The sequence below is a fragment of the Mizuhopecten yessoensis genome, unplaced genomic scaffold, assembly GCF_002113885.1.
Source record: "Mizuhopecten yessoensis strain PY_sf001 unplaced genomic scaffold, ASM211388v2 scaffold3575, whole genome shotgun sequence".
NCBI classification, from domain to species: Eukaryota; Metazoa; Mollusca; class Bivalvia; order Pectinida; family Pectinidae; genus Mizuhopecten; species Mizuhopecten yessoensis.
In genome coordinates this window covers 797,687-819,198 of record NW_018405113.1, presented here as the reverse complement: position 1 = coordinate 819,198, position 21,512 = coordinate 797,687, and the positions used below count along the sequence as shown (strand labels likewise).

Sequence of the window (21,512 nt, the reverse complement as noted above, 5' to 3'; positions counted from 1 at the left end):
TAATACAGGATTTATTTATTCTTGATAACATATTGAGCATGAAGCTCATCTTACATTTCGGATACAGGATAAGGAATGAAATCATAAATAATTTCAAGTAAAATTGCTTTGCAGATCTCTTATATTCTAAAAATGAAGTACAATTTCTTATATATTGATTTGGTAAAAGATTCCATGTAAGGGGTCCATGATATCTAAAAGATTTTCTAAAAATGTTTGTCTTATGACATGGCAAGTAAAACACATTGGTAGATGATGATCTTGTAGTTCTACCCTGAACATAAATTCAAAGGTGTTGAGATAAATAAAACAGTTTGAAGATAGGCTAGCTACATAATTAGTGTTTATATCGATCTAATGATAAAGTTGTTTTCTTAAAATCCGATCTTATTCTGGCCGGACAAAAGATTGGGGCAATTAAACCAATCTACACTGTACAGTGCCGTGGTCGGTCTAAGCCTGTAGTGTTACATAACTGGCCGTAACACTGATTACCGGCGGGCACCTATATCAGTATTATGTGCACAGTAAACCTTGGTCATGCTTTCCATGCGTGATCCTCTCCTGTGTACAACCTGTCTAGCTGACCGTAACGGGGTCAAAGGTTACTAATGGAAATGTATACAAAGGCACATGGCGAACACATGATCACATCATGTACTGTACATTTTGGAGCGTGCATGTACACATCAAAACAACCAGAGTTTATGCTCATTAGTACGAAAACTGTCTCCGGGTCGGCAGCATATATTCATGGTGAGTTTTGCGTTTTAATTTTTGTTATAATGGAGCAACTTTTCCGAAGTTGTATGGTCTGTGGATCGATACCATGAATTGAACGTGTTTACGGGTAACAATTTAATTACATTGACTCATTGTATCGAGCACGAGAAGGATTTCATCAGCCACCTTATAGACGATGGTGTACTCGTTTCATCTGTTATTCTGAACCTTCCTATGTATTTTGTCACTATGCATGATCTATTTTATATTGTGAAAGATGGGTTGGTACAAAATCATGGTCTTTACAAGTTTATTGATGATCAAAACTCAAAATACATGCATGGTAGGACACGAGCAGGATTTCATCAGCCACCTTTTAGACGATGGCGTACTCGTTGCATCTGTTATTCTGAACCTTATTATGTCAATATGCATGATTTATTTTGAATTGTGAAAGATGGGTTGGTACAAAATCATGGTCTTTACAAGTTTATTGATGATCAAAACTCAAAACACATGGTAGGACACCTCCCCTCCCCCGTCCAATTCGGAAAATGAATGTGACCGATATACCATCACATTTATTCCTTTCCTTAAAATAAGATATATATATACGATTTCCATAGAAAAAATCAATCATGCATAATCAGGTACATGTATGTGTTTAGCATGGTAATACTTACCTGGTAATATTTCATTTATCAGTTTTGAAAGATCATATATATAGTAGGCCGAGGAAAGCACGTTATACCTGCATTTAACTTATCATAACTATATGTCATATCACAATCGTTGACGTTTACATGGACAGACTTATGCTTGAATAATTCTTTTAATAAATGGATGCGAAATGATCATCATGGAAAATTAATCGTCTATTTTACAAATATTTATTTTGAGGTATCGATCGATGCGTTTTCTTGCTTTTTACTTTTACAAATGCACAGAGAAATACATTGTTCTTAAATTAGTTATGAACGAATATGCCCGTGCCAAATTAAATCACCTTTAAAGCTAAAGTAGATATACAAACAATAGCCAGACCGTAACCCATGCTGCTAATCACGTGCTTTTATTACCTGTCGACTGACCTTGACTTTTTTTCAGTATAGAACCTAACGGGCCCTAGGCATGTTGATCAAAGCATAGTTAGCTTGACGTTCACTTAACGTAATTGTTTAGTCTGCTTATTTTCAAACATGTTGAGGAATTAAAATGTTTAACTTATAAAAATACAACCTGTACATGGATTCATGATAAACTACTGTCTCAAGATAAATACACGAATACATAAATATAAATGTTGAGGTATGTTAACGACCCATTAAGCTTCCCGATAAGGACAGGCCATGCGCATGTCTATATATATACACGCGCTGGAAGGTAAAGGTAGTTTTGACTAGCGTGATCAGGTGACTGTATAACTTAATCATTATGAATTGATTAGTAATCTTAGCTACTGATGTGTATATAAAGCCAGGTGTTTTCTGCAGAGGTACTGCTACCTGACAGATTCTATAACTGACTACTCGCATATACTGCCTCTAAAGGATTATAATTTCATTACATTACTTTTTACCCGGTGAGTGAGAAAAGCTTAAGTGAATTTATCAGTTTAAAGTCAATTAAGATTACTCAAAACAATAATTAACCGACGCATATCAATTTATAGCTTTCATGATAACAATTATTTTAGCTTATCATTTTTGTACTAATTTTGAAATTACTGTAGGTATACATGTGCTTTTAATAAATAAATGAATAATTTAGTTAAATGAAATTAATTAGTATTAAAAAATGTTCAAATGATTCAAATCAATAATTAATCAACGCATATCAATGTAAAGCTTTCATGATAACAATTATTTTAGCTAATTATTTTTGTTCTCATTTTGAAAAAACTGTAGGTATACATACATGTGATTTTAATAAATAAATGAATAATTTATCTAAATGAAATTAAATAGTAATACAATTTTCAAATGATTCAAATCAATAATTAGTCAACGTATATCAATTTATAGCTTTAATGATTACAATTGTTATAATCATTGTATTTTTGTATTAATTTTTACTGTAGGTATACATGTGAGTCTTATAATAAAAGAATAATTGTTTTAAATGAAATTAATTAGTATTAAGAGTTTATCGAATGTACCAGAATGCGAATTATACGTGTATTTATTTTTATAAGATAACTTTCGGGGTGTTAAATTTAAAAGCAAATTTTAAACAAAATAGTATTAGCGACACATTTAATGCAATGCTAATACATATGTATTTAAAGAGAAGGGATTGCATTTCTTTACATGGACGTGCACAGGACAAACCTCATTCTGTAGTACGCCTGACATACATATGACGCATGTGTACCTTGAACTTGAATTTTAGAAACTTCCGGTATACGTGAAGTTTGTACCTAGTAATAGTGACGTCACTTCTTACCTGTAATACAAACTTGAACATTCCCTATCCTGCAATCAGTGTCATGGTATTTTTCAGCAGTGAAGGTAGGTACTCACACGAACACCTATTCTCTATATGCGCCTATTAGAATAAATAAAGCCATCAGTTCTCTGTCATTCAATAGCATACTAGTTTATTTAAAATGAGTTAAACTTATATTATGAAATGTTTGTATTTTTCAGATTGCTTTACTTACGTCATAATACACATATCTCCTAAAGAAAATGGAGTCCTCAGCAGCTAGACGATTTGAGAAGGTTGAGCCCAAGGTGGGTTTCGAACTGAAGACCATTGTTCTGACGTCAGCGTGCTTCATCTATGCCATTGTCATATTCTTGACAGCGGCATGCATAAGCAAGGCAGTAGCATCGACCATGTCATCAGGTAGGTTTACAACAATTTGTATATTAAATAATATTTCTTACGTTTTGAATATTAAATATTATTTACCTTGAGAACGAAACAAGCTTTTTTTCTACATGTAAATAACGAAGTTCACTTTGTTATTTTTGCTTCACAGCTTTTGGATCTGAACTAATATGATAAAAAGACATATAATAGCAAGAAATAACGATGGAATCTACGTTTAATTATGTTGTTCATAGATAATAACTCCAATATTGTTTTCTGTATCTTCAGCTTCCTTGACATTGAAGCGCTATCAGTTCTGGAGTATTGACCACCAGACCACACTGGACATGAAGCCGACAAGAGCACGCTCGACAAAGCACATTTACCAGGGCTGATACATCACTGACCCAAACAACAAGGGAATCTCAAAACTACTTACATCGTCAAACAGTTGACCTAATTATTTGGATAATTTGGGCGATGATGATGCAATATGCCATTCTAAAATGATGTGCATAATGAATTGACCGATTTTCCTATTGCAATCCGCGCCGTAGCGATTGCGCTGCCTCAATAAATTGCAACGTGGCCCAGATACTGCGGAACTGTATACGGACTATCAATAGAAAGAATGTAATGGATTGTAATCGGACGACAACGGGGGTTGTAACTTTTCGTTTTCAATGTAATGTTACAAACAAAGACTTTCCGAAAGAATTTGGACCATGCACGGCCATGCACGTGCGAAAGTCTACTACGAAATACGTTCGACCCCGAACAGCAGTGCGGACGAACACATTATTGACAGCCATTGGATGTGAGATGTTCTGTTTTAATCAAATGTCAATTAAACTAAGAATGAATTGTGGATGTGATGAGTGTCAGGTGTACGCCATTGAATATAAGTGATCATGAATGTAAGTTGGGAAATTTATATTGATATGAGATACTTAACATTTTAAAGAATATCTTGAGAGACTGTATATGTTTTGATCTCTCTTGATAAACAAACAAAATTTGTTATATTAAAATGTTAGTTTTTTTGTCGTGAATTTGAAAGTGTGTACAGACTACAACAATAGAAAAATATTTATTTTCAAAATCGTTTCTGTTCAACAAGACGTCATTGTCTAACTTTCTGGCGTTTTCATATAGAGAGATATTGAGAGAGATTTAGTTTGAAATGTTCATTGTCTTTCATTAATACATGCATGTATATATGTAGATAATCAGAAATCACATACCAATGTCAATGTTGATTGAAGAATGAAAAGAAATCACAAGTATATCAACTAGAGTTAATTTGTGTTTGGGTGTGCAGAATGAGTGTGACGAATGTTTATTTTTTTGTATTATTGTTATAATCTGTTGCTTTTCACAGAGAAATGTTGTTAATAAATTACAAAACACTATCTCATTGTTTACGTTTTACTTCACAAACCTTGCAAGTATCCATATAAATCTTCTGCTGTAGACAAGAGAATATTATTTCTCCGCTGCAATCCGACTTCCATTTATAATTTGCTAAGGTTGCTTACTTGTATCTTTTTGACCAATCTAATTGAAATTAGACTTGTAATTCCGTTCCTCTACGATCCTCTCGAACGGAATAACATTTACCTTCCGCATGCTTCGCTTTAAAGAGTGGCATGGTGGACAAAAATAGTTTCCCGACAAGAAGCCAATATTAAGATAGTGCATGTAGTCCGCCTTCCGTTTTCCACATGTCCAGATGGTAAGCTGTTGAAATCAGGTGTTTCCTGACTATTTCCGAATAAACACTACACGTTCCCATTGGTCCTTAGTCGTGTATGAGCAAAACGATTAACTGATGGTCATCTAGATATTTGACAGTTATCTTTATAAATCGGATGGATTGTCCTGAAATTTTTATATTTTTGCTCGTCTTGCGCATGCTTTATTTCCAGATTGATCGCAATGGCAGTTACAGATGTTGCATTTGACAACTGAAGTTTTTTGTTTCTCACAGTACTTGCAGAAGTAAATAACACATGTCTGATCTTTCTCAAATGCAATATGGAGCGCTATACTGTTCCCTAGGTTTACATTTCATTTGAGTTTACTCAGAACAGCGGCGTAGCTAGCCCTTGTGGATTAAGTTAGTAGCGGGTNGGGGGGGGACAAGGTGATGTAGCAAGCAGTGGTTTTTGTTTTGTTTGAAAGTTCTGTGGTTTCACCTGCGTACCAGCGTATAGGCAGCTACGTATCTAGATCAGAAGAATGAGATGGCCGCCATACATAAACCCCCTTTCTGGTTATTTTCTTATTTACATATCTTTTCTAGTGAACTGGACAAGCGGCAATCGTTTGTAAAGATAAATGTCAAAAACAACAGTATGGAATTTTGATGAAAATTACCACATAATGCATTTATTGTGGACATGAGTGTTAATTATGAGATATGAGGAAGGAACAGCAAACATAAAACTTGCATGCAATTCTGAAGATCTTACGATGGTGATGACCGCTTTGTTGGTATCTTATCTCCGAAAACTGGCCTACCTTTGCATGAGATTTACATATTTATTTGATTTTCAATTTGATTGGGTTTTAAGCAGCATAGTCAGTAGGGTGAAGAGATTAAATACCGATACGTTTAAATAAAGGCATGCGACTCCCAAGGCGTATATCCTCAGCGGTCAGGTCAATGCAATATTTCAGAAAAAAACAGAAAGAGCCTATGGCATGATCTATAGATGTCCTAGAGTAAAAATGATGTTAAATTTGATTAAATATAAAGTCTAAAAGATTTTATATAAAATGTGCATTTTATCTTGAAAATTAACTGTTGCTGGCGATAGCTTAATGCATATTCAAATGCGTACTTAAATATAAATGATGTCTGATAAAGATTTATATCAGAGGCGCAGTGATAAGTTGGAGTTTTTTCTGAATACTGCTGAAAAAAAAAAAAAAAAAAAAAAAAAAAAAAAAAAACATCACAAACGTTAATCCTTCTTTAGACCGTATTGGACCAGCGTAAGCCGGTGTGCATCGAAGATTATTATTGTATTAACAAGTCGTTTGACCAAATACTCAAAACATGTTTTAAGAAAGCTTTCAATGTTTACAGAATTTTTGTATTTTTTGTTTCTTATTCATAATTTCGAATCCATACAAACAAAATTTTAATTGTAAATTTGTAATTTTTGTAACACATACTAGAAGAACATTTTGTGTTAAGCTGTCTTTACTAAACTAATCAGTCTTTAAACATGTGAAATGATCACATATAATTGACGACTTTTGTATATGGTAGCCGAAGTTTAGATATTGACATATCGCAGTGATAATTGTATTATTTTGAAAAAACAAACACGGGTTATCTGGAAATCTGAAAAGATGGTAAGCGTTAAACATTTCTACATGATTTAATAGAAATAGTTCAGCAACATCTTTACACATCGTCGTATGGCCTTAACTGTTATGAAATCGACATGTACTGTGTAAAATCTGGACGTCTCATCTTCACGCGCGGGAAATCACTTCTAGAACGATATACTGTGGGAAGAGTCACTCTAAAATGTTTGCCAAAATAGTTCGACAAAAATGTCAAAGTGTACACTTAGAAATCAAATGTGCATGCTTTTCAACGTTTCCGAATAGGTGGGTTGAAAAGTCCTAAAATAGTTTAAAACAGACTGTGCCGGAGATGTTTGAGGGGTCAATAACAATAATCGAACCACCCTTGACACCACGAAAAGTCGTTCGAGAATAAATTGATATGGTCAGCAAGGGAGTAACTGATACACAGCAGGATGTGATACGCTAAAGTGTATTCCTAAGCGTCTCGTTTTAGCTCGGTATATTTATTGATATGTAAATAGGACAAATCTCATTATGTATTTATAGCACCCATTATATATGTTGCATGCTCACCTTGAACCTGAACTTAGAGATGGCAAATGCTTGTAAAATCCTGATACACCTGTAATTTGTCCCTGGCTGCTGTGACGTCACTACCTACCGGTATGATATAAACTGGTGCAGGCCCTAGCTGAAATCACTTCCATGGTTTTCACCAGTGTGGGTAGGTATTATAACCAAATCAAATCCAATATATGCTTATACCAGTATTGAAATTCACACAGGGGATAGTGTTTATCCATATATAATGAACATTATTACTATTTTTTCTTAAACCTTAATATTTTTTTCAGATTTCACTTTTTATACCAGAATACGCAAAGCTACAGAACAGAAATGGAGTCTCCAGCTGCCAGAAGATTACAAAGGGTAGAGCCAAGGATGGGGTTTGAAATCAAGGCCATGGTTTTGACTTCGATATGTTTCTTCTATGCCATAGTCATATTCCTCACAGCGGCGATTATCAGCACGGCATCAACATCGGCAATGACAACAGGTAAGTTTTTATCATCCATTTTTTTTAATTTTAAACAAATTTTGCACATAAAAAAAACATAATTTTTCTGACTGTTTCATACTAAAACTTTTTTTCGGCAGAGAGTTTTTCTGTAATTATTTTTATTGAAACTTTATTTATTTAACGACAGTTATGAAACAAGTTCTATCAACTTACATTTATCACTCTTGTTGGTCTGGATAATGATAAAACAATCCGACAGTATTTTCTTAACACCCAGTAGTGAACACTTTATATTTTTGCATTGAGTCGGTTAGATATCGATCTTCGTTTCACACACTTTGGAGCAGAAATATCTATATGAAAATACAAAACCTCAGCACTGGTTCCAATTCTGTCTTCTGCATTTACAGTTTCCGCGATATTAAAGCGTTACCAATTCTGGAACATTGAGCACCAGACCAAACTGGACGTGAAGCGAACAAGATCACGCTCGACGAAACATATTAACCAGGGCTGATAAACCTCTGAACAATCAACACGGGAATCTCAAAAACACTTACATCTTCAATCACAGGACCAAATGTTCTGATGATTTGTACGATGATAATGTATTTTTAACTAAAAAACGAGGTGCATAATCAATCGATCAATTTTTCTACTGCAATCCGCACCAGATTGATAGCGCTGCCTCAACCGCTTGTAAGCGGCTCCAATACTGTAGGATTGTACGTGGACTTTGATACAAATGGAAACAGGATATGATACTGTGAACCGGACGATACAAAGGTTTTTAATTTTTTGTTTTCCATCTAGTGCAGACCTTTTGAGATAATTTGGACACCGATGTCCATGCACTAACGGAAAAGACTATAATGGAACTTCGATGGTCACTGAACTGAACTGCAATAAGAGGGGGGAATGTTGATGACAATAGAATGTGCGGAATTCTGCTTAAACTGTCAAATGAGTTATGAGAGTGAATTGTGATTATTAGACGTGTCAGATTAATTTCATTTCTTACAAGTGATTATGTGCGAAATTTGGGAAACATGTTTTGATACAAGATCTTTAACTAGAAAACTATCTTGAGGGACTTCATATGTTTTGATCTCTCTTTGATAAACTGGTTAAATTACCGATTTTTAAAATTGTATGCATGAAAATATTGATTTGTATATGCACATTTGAGAGGATGAGTGATCAATTATAATGAAGACAAGTGACACAGTCGTTTGAAATATACATTGTATGACGACGAGAGTGAGAGAGAGACAGAGAGAGAGAGAGAGAGAGAGAGAGAGAGAGAGTTATTATTTGTGTAAAATGAAGGAAATCGTGAGCATATTGACGAGTAATTACTGTTGATTCGTGTTCAGGTGTTGAGTGAGCGAGACGGGTGCTTAATTTTGTATTGTTATATTCTGTTGCTTTTCACAGAGAAATTGTTAATAAATTACATAATATAACCTAATTTTCTGCGCTTTGTTTTTAAATAAAAAGATATTCCGAACCTCGTATCGAAGGGAAAGAGATAACAAAAGGTAAGCCAATAGTTACACNACTTCTACTACTATTTTTGTTTTTAAACCACGGAAAAAGTATTTTAAAAAACTGGAAGATAGCGACCGTCTGTGGGCATTGATAGGTGAAGTATTTGTTTTTTAATGGTAGATATGAGAGAAAAATACTCTTTCATATGTAACGGTAGGTGGATGGAGAATTCCTCATTCGGGGATCATAATTGGGGTAAAAACCCACGGCAAAGTCTCGGGTTTTACCCCAATTTATGAGCCCCTCGGGAGGAATTCTCTATCCACCTCCGGTACATATGAAAGAGTCTTATAATCTTGTCTTATTAAGTTTAAATTAGCAACGTGTGTAATACCTTAATCAATATTTTGCATTAATGCTGAAACTGAAAATAAAAATAATCATACATTTTGTATCTGAAAAATACCGACGTCCAGAGATTAAATACGACCACCCGACTATAATAAGATAAGCTATTCACCGTCAAGTAATAAGCTAAAACAGGATGGTCGATTGGCATAGTAGGAAGCTCACTCGCCTATTATTAAAAAGGCCGGGATTCAGCTCCCCATTAGGAGATGAAAATATATGGGATTCTGTGTACTCCAGTTTCTCCTACATGAAAATCCCCTGGACGATGCCATATGGGCCAACAAAATCTATTATTACAATCGATAGAATTGTTGTAATCTAACAAGAGTAAGTCCAAACGACTTCTTCTTCTGGTTGCTAAAGCGACCACTGTCAGATAGTATACTAAATCAAGTATCTTAATATAACATACTAAAATGATCGGCTCAAGACAATAAAACCAAAAGCCCTCAAATAATAAAGTAAAACAATCACCTTCATATAATATAGCAAACAGGAACCTTCACATAATAAACTTAAATGATATTAAATGATATTCTCTTGATGATACACTGAAATAATGACAACCAGATAATGTACAGACCATTCATCCTATTATAATATTATACACATTCGATAATCATACGAAAAGACTTAAATGAGTAATCTACCGATATATAAAGCAATGCATTCTAAACGCATACATCTACCTGACTGGTGTTATATATAACGTTACAGTACACCCAATTCGGGATACTTTTTAGTGAAATAATGATGTATTTCATACCATAGTACCGATACCAGTAATTTTTGTTCACTTTTCCTAAAAAGATATCATTATCTTTTCATTTTGATAACAAGTTGATTTTTCCGGCGCGTGGTTCTATAAATAGAACCGGAAATAAAGTCATGATTACGTAATCGCGAAACAGGTGTAGCTGTACCCAAATCGGGACAACCCTACCAGTTTGGGCTTATATTTGTTTAGGTTCATTTAACAAATATGTGTTAATGAGACATACCAGACATATATAGGTGGTTGGGGTTGGGGTTGGGGTGGGAGTGGGGGTAGGGATGGGAAGACATAGCTAGACGTTTGATCGCCAAATAGTCACCAATAACGATGAATAACTGTGGTTTCACATGTTCTTCTTTCAGAGCAAAATTTTCCTCTGTAAGAGTAACGGAACTGGACTGTAAAAAGTACCATGGTAAGCGTTGGTCCATTTCTAACTACCACACAGTTTTAACACCATTGGTTTTATTTCATTTAATAGTATGCTCTCCTTCGACGATATATGCACTGCCGTCCGATCTATCAATACCAAATTATCTGGACACATTTGTGCACATGTCACACGTTCATCGTCGTATTGCGTCTCTCCTTGGTTCATGCTTAAATCACCTACGTAATCTGCGTAAGACTTCTTTGTTGTGTCAAGATTGGTCCAACGTGGGATATTGGCAATCCGTTCACTTTTGCGTAATCGGTTTCGGACTATTGGAGGACTTATGGACCGACGACTATGGCAATCAATGGTCCTTAATGTTGCTACGGATGTCCAACAACGACTGCGCCAATGCGTTAGTATGACGCGATCTTGACGCCGCGTCCTGATGCTCGGGTGACCACTTTGCGATCAGACGTAGAGCGAATGGTCTGTAATCGCATTACCAAAAGTTACAAATGATGAATGCAGCCTCTGCAAAATGTCTGACGACGGGTGTTTGCCCATGCTCTTGCAAAATCTTGGTTATTCCTTATCCCCTTCCATCTCCGTAAGCCTATGGTAATTTTGTTTATTTAATAATAATGTCGAAGCAATATACGAAATGTAAGAAAGTCAGTTTTTTCTTACTGATAAGAACAATTGAGCGACGGTTAGCAGCATGTTACATGTACCTTTAAGTTAAGAATATTTAGTTAGACATGCTGATGTTTACACATTTGCGTTGTTTCTATGGCGCTGCAGTATTCAAAGTTTTTATTAACATGTAAATAGGACACACTCAACATGCATTTATAACACTTATGATACAAATATCTTTCTGACCTTGAACTTATATTTGTGCAAACCATGTTGGCAAAGTCGTGATACCGGTGAAGTGTGTACTTGATTATATGATGACATCACAAGTTACCTGCATAATATTAACTTGACAATGCACTATCTTTGTTCAGTTCTACGGATTGTATCGTAGGTGTTCACATTCTTAATCCATCGAGTCTTTACAGTTACCGGTATTGGAATTCATTCAAGTTATCGTAGTGAAATATGTAATGGTACACCATACTACTTCTTTCTATGAAATCTTTGTAAATTGCAGATTACATTGTTAACATCAAAATTCATATAACAAAATAACAAAAACCAACAACAAAGATGGTGCACCCCGCAGCCAGACGATTCCAGAGGTCTGAGCCCAAGAGTGAGTTTGAAATCAAGGCCATTGCTCTCACGTCAGTATGCTTCTTCTATGCAATTGCCATTTTCCTGACAGTAGGCTTTGTCAGCAAGGCATCATCTTCAATAAGGATGTCAGGTATGTTTCTATTCGGTTTTTTTGTCGTTTTTTCCCCCCAACAATCATGTTCGTACTGTATCATCTTCCAATCAGAATAATTTTCGGTTAGATCATTTCTGTAATAAATGAAAAATCAAATAATTATTTAAGTAATGTTTGGTATTGTATTTAATATGTTTTGTTCAATTTCATTCCAAAAGTGTCTTCAATATTTACAGTTTCCTCGATACTGAAGCGGTTCCAATTATGGGACAATGAGCTCCCAACCAAACTAAACCAAAAGCCGACACGATCACGCTGGACAAAGTACTTTTACCAGGGCTGAGACATCACGGACGCAAACAACACACGAATCTCAAAAACATATACATAATCAAATGAATGTCTGCTTCGGTGGGTCTTTTTTGCAATAACATATGCATTTTGACTCAAAAATGATGTGCTAGTCGATCGACATGTTTTGCGATCGCAATCCCCACCTAAATAATGGCACTGCCTCACCATTTTTGTAAGCTATGCTTGAAACTATATAAATGTTAACGGACAAAGGTACAAATACAATGTTCTGTCTACATTTTTGTAACAAACCTGGACACACACAAGGGGATGGGTGGGGGATTGCAAACCTTAAAAATCTGGTTTTGTTCTTTATAGTATAATGATAATTGTTCATGTTATTTTATAGAAGCCATTTTTTCAACTTATTATGTAAGTCTATATTAATTTTGCAGTTTTTATGCTTATTTATCAAGAACTTATGAGATTTAAGTTCAAAGAGTATGTGATTTGATACTTTAAACTCGTTATATTAAGTTCTATTTCTAGACATTTCATTTTAAAAATGTATTGTTTAATCAATAATTTGATAAGATTATCCACTATCAAATCTGCATCCTTAGAACTGAATTGTCCAAATATAAATTCCTGTTTGTCAAAATTCAAATAAATATTACTGGTCGCAAGCAATTGTTTTAGTTCTCTCAAAATTTCACATACTTTTACCACAATCCCAAAATAGATGTTCAATTGTTTCTGGATTTTTTTTACGAAAAGTACAAGTTGAATTTTGTTTTATACCCATTTTATGTAGGAGTGTATTTGTAGTTAAGATTCTGTGGTTAATTCGGTATTGAAACCATCTTAGTTTAATACACTATCAGTAGTTTTAAAAAGAACATGCATAAATCTTTTCCCAGAATTTGTCCCGAATGTTAATCACTGTTAACCATTTCCTTTGTGACGTAGGTTTTGTATCATCCTTTGCCCCTTTAGTCTTCCTTAATAAAATATTTTGATTTAGAGGTATATTGGGTAAACAAATATTCTTTTCAAAAGCAAAGATTTCTTGTTTACTATTTATAAACTGTTTTATAGCACTAATCATACTGTGGAAAGTTAAAAAATTGGACCTAATATCATATCTATGTTGAAATTCTACAAAATTATAAAAAGAACCATCTTCTTTAATAACATCATATATAAAAAGCACTTCTTTTTTATACCACGAAATTTCATTAATCTAACCTCGATTGTCCTTTTGATGGCCATTTAGCTATCCACAAGGATAAATGTATTGAGGGCAAATTAATGTGTGTGGTTCTGCTTAAAATGAACTGCCATTCAATTGTGAGATTGGCAAGTGTTCATATTGAGTGTCAAGCGAAATCAATTTGAACATGTGATCATGAATGTAAGATTGAAACAATGTATTGATATAGGCTTCATATAACTAGGAAATGTGTATTGATAGCTTTACTAAAAAAATAACATCTTGAGAAAATAAATATTCTTTGATCTTTCTTGAAAAAAAACATTTTACTTCAGAATGTTTGAAATTTAAAACATTGACATGTTGTTTTTGAGTTGTATGTTTGACTCTTAAGTAGTATAAAGGACTTGAAATCCATAATCAATAAAGGTTAAATTCAATCGTTTCACGGGGAAAACTACCAGCAATGTTGCTGATAAGGTGGTTACTTTTAGAGAGATACATGTAGTCAGAGAGATTTAGTCTGAAAGATTAATTTTAATTATTTAACAGACAATCAGAGAACCCATAGCATTACAGTCATGTCGAATGAATATTGAATAGAAATCACAAGCATGTTAACTAGTGATTCGATTCTTCAAAATAATTTGTGTCTAGGTGTTAAGAGTGACCGAAAAGGATGCTTAATTTTGTATTTTGTTATATTCTGTTGCTTTTCACATATAAATATTGTTAATAAAACACATACTACCATATTATTGTCTTTGCGTTGCTTTGATATCAAAGATATCCCGATAACGCTTTTATTGTAAACAAGAGAATGTTATTTCTTTGCCTCACACTGTTATCTCTTCATGGTTTGTTTCAAATGTAACATATAAGATTCGAATTTAAATAAGCAGCGTAGCCGACAGATAAAAGAATTAGGATAGGTAAGCCGATATTTACTCCGCACTTTCAAATTTCTTTCCGGTTCAATGCCATAATGGCATTTTTATCAGGAGATTTCGCTTAAAGTTGTTTACACTTAGATGGGTAAATAGTAAATCCGTCATGACAAATGTAAGTTACGATTATGTTAGTAATGAAAAATAAAACATGTTACCAATTTAGTGTGACTAAAACCGTAATCCGAACTCAAAATCGATAAAACTAAGGCGAAGTATGAAAAAAGAAAAGGTTATTGGCACCTTTGAAAAAGTTCAAGGATAACACCAGGTGTTTAGGAAAGATAAGCGTCGACTATTTTGTTGACGACACATGCCATGTAAATTGAGGTCAAACCCAAGTAATGCCACGCCCCACTAAGCGGAACTGGGGTTGTGATAAGTATACACCGAGACACTATTGAGAATACTAAAATTATCGACCTTCACATCATACAAAGAAATAGCATGTTTCCCAATTAAATTATAATCACGACCATAAATTTTGTCTATAGTTTTCGTCAATCTGCATCACTGGACACCCTGCGTTGTAGGAATGTGAGCCAGCAGTCGACACCTGAAAATCAAAATCGTCACGCTTATCGTACAACTTAGCAGTAAGCTGTCGGCGTTAGTCATGCTGCAAGTATTACTTTATATTTTGAAACTGCCGTCGAAATAATTTACTAGAAAGATCACAATCAAATAATAAAAACGAGCGAAGTTCTCCAAATTATTTATTAAAAGTATCACTCTCAGATAATCTATAAAGACTATGTTCTTTGGATAATTCACTAAAAAGGAATTTCTACAAATAATTTACAAAAACATCACTCATATACTATACGAAAATGTCAACCCTTTGATATACTGAGATAACACTTATACATATCTATTCGTCTTAAAAAAGAGAGAATCTAATTGTGATATAACAGAATTGAACGCCATTGTGTCCAACATTCAGAACATGTTTACCTGGCTGCCACGGCTCTTCTGAGCACTACGCATGTCTTGTGTAGCTGTGTTACTGTACTTTGTAGATGTAGATCGTCAAGTAGAATGCCAAAATAAACCCCAAAAACTAAGAATTCCGTGATATTAAAACGACATTTGTGATAACGGTCGTAGCAATTCCGTTCTTGATGACCTGATACACGATACATTTTTATTGTGATGTACTATTGATAATGATATGAATGAATAAAAATAAATATACAACATACAGATGTACCAACAACCATATTAAAAATTACAAAGTGGGACCATATCTGACTGTCTGGCCGACGTGTCTGCCTCTTTGAACTGTTCACGCACTTGAAATGCAGCTGACATGCTTCCACTGGCCTTGGAACATGTACAATTACAAAACCGTGCTATGTATAGATACATAAGTACAATAATACGTCGTGCAAAGTTCAGTAGCTTTGACAGCTTGATGACATATTAAACTTCAAACCATTAATATGCTTCGAATAGTTATAACAGTAAATATGACTCATCCTTTCGTGGATTTAAACTAATGTTGCAAGCAAAACACATAATGATACTTTTGCAGCTAGTTTGGAAGAATTACTTTTTTTAACATTGAAATGAATCTGCTTAAGCATTACACTCCTCCTTACAGGGTTATTTGGGGACAAGTATAGGTCAGGCCATGGTCAGTACCGGTCAATGACAGTTATTTATCAGTTTAGGACTAGCATGGGTAAGGTGACGCTTACATTGGCCTAAATGAATAGATATGCATGCAAACAATTATTTGAAAACGTCTCTGAAAGATAAAGTGTGCTTATACACAAATTTGCCAGTGACCTTTGAATACATCTTTATAATATACATATTTTGTTTCTCAACTACACTTTTCTTTCTGATATACCCATAATCCAATAAACTCTGGGGACATATGGATCATGCAGAGGTAGTGTTAGGGGGAGGAATAGAGGCGTTCTATTGCTTAGAATCCACACAACTCCAAACAGGGCAATATACATTGTTTTTTTAATAATTCTTCTTCTTCGTATTCCCCTCGATCAGCTGCTGAATCTGCAACAGTAATGGAACATGTGCATTTTGCAAGTATGTACACAAATAAATTTATGCTTTCATGGTTTGATAAACAAATTTATTTATAGCTGTGCAAATTACTTTGTCGTCAATAAAAAGCAATAATTAGCGATTAATGTTAAGTTAAAGAACAAAGAAAAGGTGATGATTTAACGTTCATCAGTGTAATTTTTAACGATGTGTTAAGTGCGTGATTGGTTGAATAAGAAATTGTCTTCAGTTACAGTAAGATATATAGTACGAATTATTGATATGTCAATGGAGACATGACAGAGCTGCAAATACGCGCACACCGACAGAATAATTTAATTTATTGGATAAAAACGTTCCATATATTTATGTAGGTGTATAGCTCTTTAACATTCCAGCCTGTATCACGACATTTGTGTAATTTAGTCTATACTAGTGACACGATTGTTTTATTTACATAATTATTGTATTTTCCACCAAGTTTGTATTCCTTTATTTGTAATAAATCAACACACAGACATCATAATTAAACTGTCTAAAATACAAATTATATAAGTATACTGATGCAGTGTTGATAAATAATTTAACTTGTTCTGTTAATTTTACAAATCTTTTGTTAAGTTGGCATCCTTATAATTTTAGATAGTGTTTTTGTTATGGATCATACACGTATCAATAGTATCATTTTTTTTATTAAACTTATTTAACTTGTCCGTCAAAATATTACATATTCATAATTACGTACATGACTTTGAATATTTACCGAGAAATACGGTTACAGGAAGTAGGTGAATATTTGCTTTTAGGATAATATTTCATTTCGATAAAACTTTTTGGCAAACGTTTTCGAAATCAATCCATTCATATTTATGATACAAGAACGCAGAGGTAGTGTAAAGGTAGAATTATTTCACTATGACATAACTCCGGGGACAGCCGAATTTAAAGCAGGAAGTGATGTAGGCACATAGTATATACACTCCGTAACAGGACGACAATATCTGGACATAGTTTGTCCTATTATTAGACCAATAAAAACATGTAAAGATATCATACATAGTGGGCATGATTGTGTCATTTCACACTGCACACTGCACACTCCTTACTCATTGTACTAAGTTATCGGTTATGTAATATACTTGATATGAATAACAAATCATTAATAAGTTGGACGTATGTGATAGCAGTCACGTAAATAGATGGCAGTCACGTAAATGGTTTCATATGTAATAAATACTCTGACTTGTGTTCAGGGGTTAAGCTATAATGTCTACACACGGTATTAGGGAATTGGAATCAACAATGAACATTTACATACGACAGAAAACAAATCATCTTTGTAGCTACAGACCGGTAAATATTTTCTACGTTTCGTTATCACTATGTCCTGAATAAATACCAGCGCACAAGAAGAGGAAGTTAAGTTGTTTTCATTATGTTTAGTTGTCAGGAAGCTATTAAGGTAAGCCAGACAGGACACATCAAGTACAGCTTATCAAAACCAATCGAGTCGAGGACAAACCTGTTTATTACTAGTACCTTAACTTACGTATCAGTCTATAATCAATGACTGGACTTTGTCACCAGTGGGTAGATATATTAAGTGTCCTTGGCCGTCTGGCACTGATATGCTATTTAAGGTACATTGTACGTCTAGTGTTGACTCATAAAAGTACAGGGATTTCCTCGTGTTGTTATCAGACTGCAATTCAGCGATCAATCGTTAAGGATACCGGTATAATAGACGGGTTATGTAATTCCTGTAATAGGTATAAATAACTAACAGCATCATCACATTATGACCGACAAAAAAGATAATCGGTGAATTATTATAATTTAGCTAATCAGTACTGAGTGTTTTTTACACATGTAATACCAAGATCACTCTTTTTACTAGAGCATCTCAGTATAATAGCAAACACTTGACTTTACGTAATTGTTAAACATATTGATAGTTTCCGTTATGTACGAAACTTAATAGCTGTTTGTTTTTATTTACTTACTATTTCGACACTCCGTTCGACTAATTATTTCATCACTGACCGCCTATTCTACACCATATTCATATTAATTTCAACTTTAAACAATTTTTGAATACTTCTTCGTAGCCAGTTTTAACCTGTTGACATTCTTACTTGTACTTATACCGTGAACGATACGTTTTTTTTTACGGGCTTTGCTTTTTTGAACGATTTGTCCACTTTTTCGCAGGAGTTCCCGGGATTCATCCGTGGTGAAAATACTTACATTCCTTTTCAAACATTTCGCCGTTCTTTTTTTGATATTTTACTGTATATTTTTTGTAAAGTAAAGTAAATCTTTGTCTCTTGTATGTCTTGAAAAAGGAACTGGCTGCTCCAAAAATTTATTATGTAAATTTCGTCTAGTGTTATATCTTGTAAAACTTACATTTCAAATGATTAGTTATAACGAAATGATTTTTATTGAAATTATATGTTGAAGAAAATCTAGGCAGAAGTGTTATGTTTTGTAGCTATCAGTGCAAAGTTCACCGGAAATATCTCTATACCCAGATAATGTAACCGAATTGAACAAACACATATCAGTGATGCACTATAAAACCGGCTGTGTTCGGTTATCTTGCTATTACTTTCTTTCAGGCAATTAATTCGGTTAACAATGCACAAAGCAATGCCTAAAATTCATGTATTTAATTGTCTCAATACTTATCAGAAAATGGTCTAATTGCTAAATGATTTTTAAGATTAGCCAATTTGTTTGGGTTTTCTTTCGGGGGAGGGGGGGGGGAGGCTTTTGTATTAGTTGTTTTTAATCTGGAAGGCAAATCGAGACAGGAGCGTTGCACTTATATGTTTCTCTGTGCATAGTTGTCCGAAACGTGTCACTGTTCGAGATAATGTTACTGATTCGAAAACAATAAACTTGCTAAAATTAGTTTGAGCTGTATGAAACATTACACTGATAAAGTTGAACGAACAAATCATGAGATCAATGTATAAAAGCTACATGCACTATGAAACGGGTAAGGCTATCTTTTTATCACCTATTCTTTTTTGTATGTTAAAGGTCTGTTATTCGGTAGGTGATGATAACGTATTTATTTTATGTATATTTCAGATACATGTATATTATCAAACATGGATTTAATTGTGTACCTTCTGACTGGAAGTGATACAACAAATTTTATTTAAGATTAGATTATACTTTTTTTGGTTTTTATTCATGGGTGTGTTCATGTATGATGAAATCAACTTAACGAATATGGTGAGTCATAATGTGAAATGATGTGTATGATGGGGGTTAGAAAAAATAAGATATGTCTATACCCAAACACAAAAATAAAAACGAATATATATCAAAATATAGCAAAGGGCCCATCATTACACATTGAAATACATTTACCATAGAAAACTCATGGAAAAATACCCAGGTGAGCAGAGATATAAAGGGTTTCCTGCACAAATGTTCAAACCGCCAGAAGATTCTTACTTTATCCAGGAAGGTACAGTATGTACACATTATACGTCACAAGTGATCAACGACACAGTCGGATTGCATTTAATAAACGTATGTGGAAATCAAATCCTGATGAAAAATGCAGAGCGTATTGTCAATATATAGTGAAGCCTCTAAATTAAGGTACAATGCAGATTTAAGTTAACAATCTCATCCATTGTCCAGACAACAAATAAGCTATTGCGTCAAAGGAGGCATGTTGAGATAGCGGGAAAAGATAAATATTCCAAATAGGGACAGAAGGTATATATTCCCCTTTTCGATGATGCAGTAGGAGACATTACAAGAGTCATAGAAGGAAAATAAACATAAATCCTTGTCCCTATATTGTATATATCTTTCTATTTCGCTATTGTATAGCAAATATCTAACCTGCTAATGACTTAATTTTGGCTGATATATGTGCATAGTGATGTAAAATTGGTCCCCGCTATGAAAAAAAAGCTATTTACACATTGGTATGCATGAAACGCAGTCAGATTTGTGAAAACCTCATGAGTGTATATATACAGAGAGCGTGACTTCGAAGTGAATTATAAAGTAAATGGCATTGTATATAAAATAACATTGATTTTCTTTAGGTACCTTGTGTACTTGGTTTTTCTGATTTTGTGTGTGTTAATGTTCACCTAGTTGTCATGTGTAGTACGTAATGTTAAGCGTAGTGGGTGTAAATCCCCATAATGTTCAACTTGACAGTCATGAGCATAAAGTCCAATTTGAACATTCATTCGATACCAGGCGCAGATAGCACTACTACATGATTATGCAATACAAAATACATTTCATAAGGAGTGTTGAATAAAAATAAACCATTATCATGTTGACATCTATTTAATTTAGGTCTTATCAAGTAACCACCGGTTAAACAAACAAAAAATGAGGTAATATCTAAATATTACCCTATTTATAGTTTTTTTAATAATGTATATAAAACGAAAATTCAATAATTAAATGATTATCTGTCAGATGAGATCCAATTGAAAACACTTCATCATAAAAAGAAAAATCAATACGTTATTATCATTGAACTTAGTCTAAGTACATGTGTACACGTACAAAACTATTACGCACGAAATAATTCGAACATTTTCAAGGGTCAAAAATACATTTGTGAGTTATCAGTGAGGTCTATTGAGGACATGTAAGATGTGCAATTTGAGATTGGAATTCGAGAGGCGTGGGGTCAGTGTCAAAGTAACTTCTGTCGCCCACTGTATATTCTCCTGGAGTGGTCAGTGTACATGTATAGCGTTATAAAGTGTCTGCT

At 34.0% G+C, this 21,512-nt stretch overlaps 2 long non-coding RNA genes across 2 annotated transcripts; both read left to right on the top strand.

The window, feature by feature from the left end:
• The first annotated feature begins 562 nt into the window (after positions 1-562).
• LOC110447678 lies at positions 563-4,952 on the top strand. The gene is made up of 3 exons (XR_002462623.1): positions 563-756; positions 3,372-3,573; positions 3,829-4,952. It is a non-coding gene; the product is annotated as an uncharacterized LOC110447678 (long non-coding RNA).
• Positions 4,953-7,517: 2,565 nt separating this feature from the next.
• LOC110447677 lies at positions 7,518-9,354 on the top strand. The gene is made up of 3 exons (XR_002462622.1): positions 7,518-7,591; positions 7,722-7,924; positions 8,299-9,354. It is a non-coding gene; the product is annotated as an uncharacterized LOC110447677 (long non-coding RNA).
• The last annotated feature ends 12,158 nt before the right edge of the window (positions 9,355-21,512 follow it).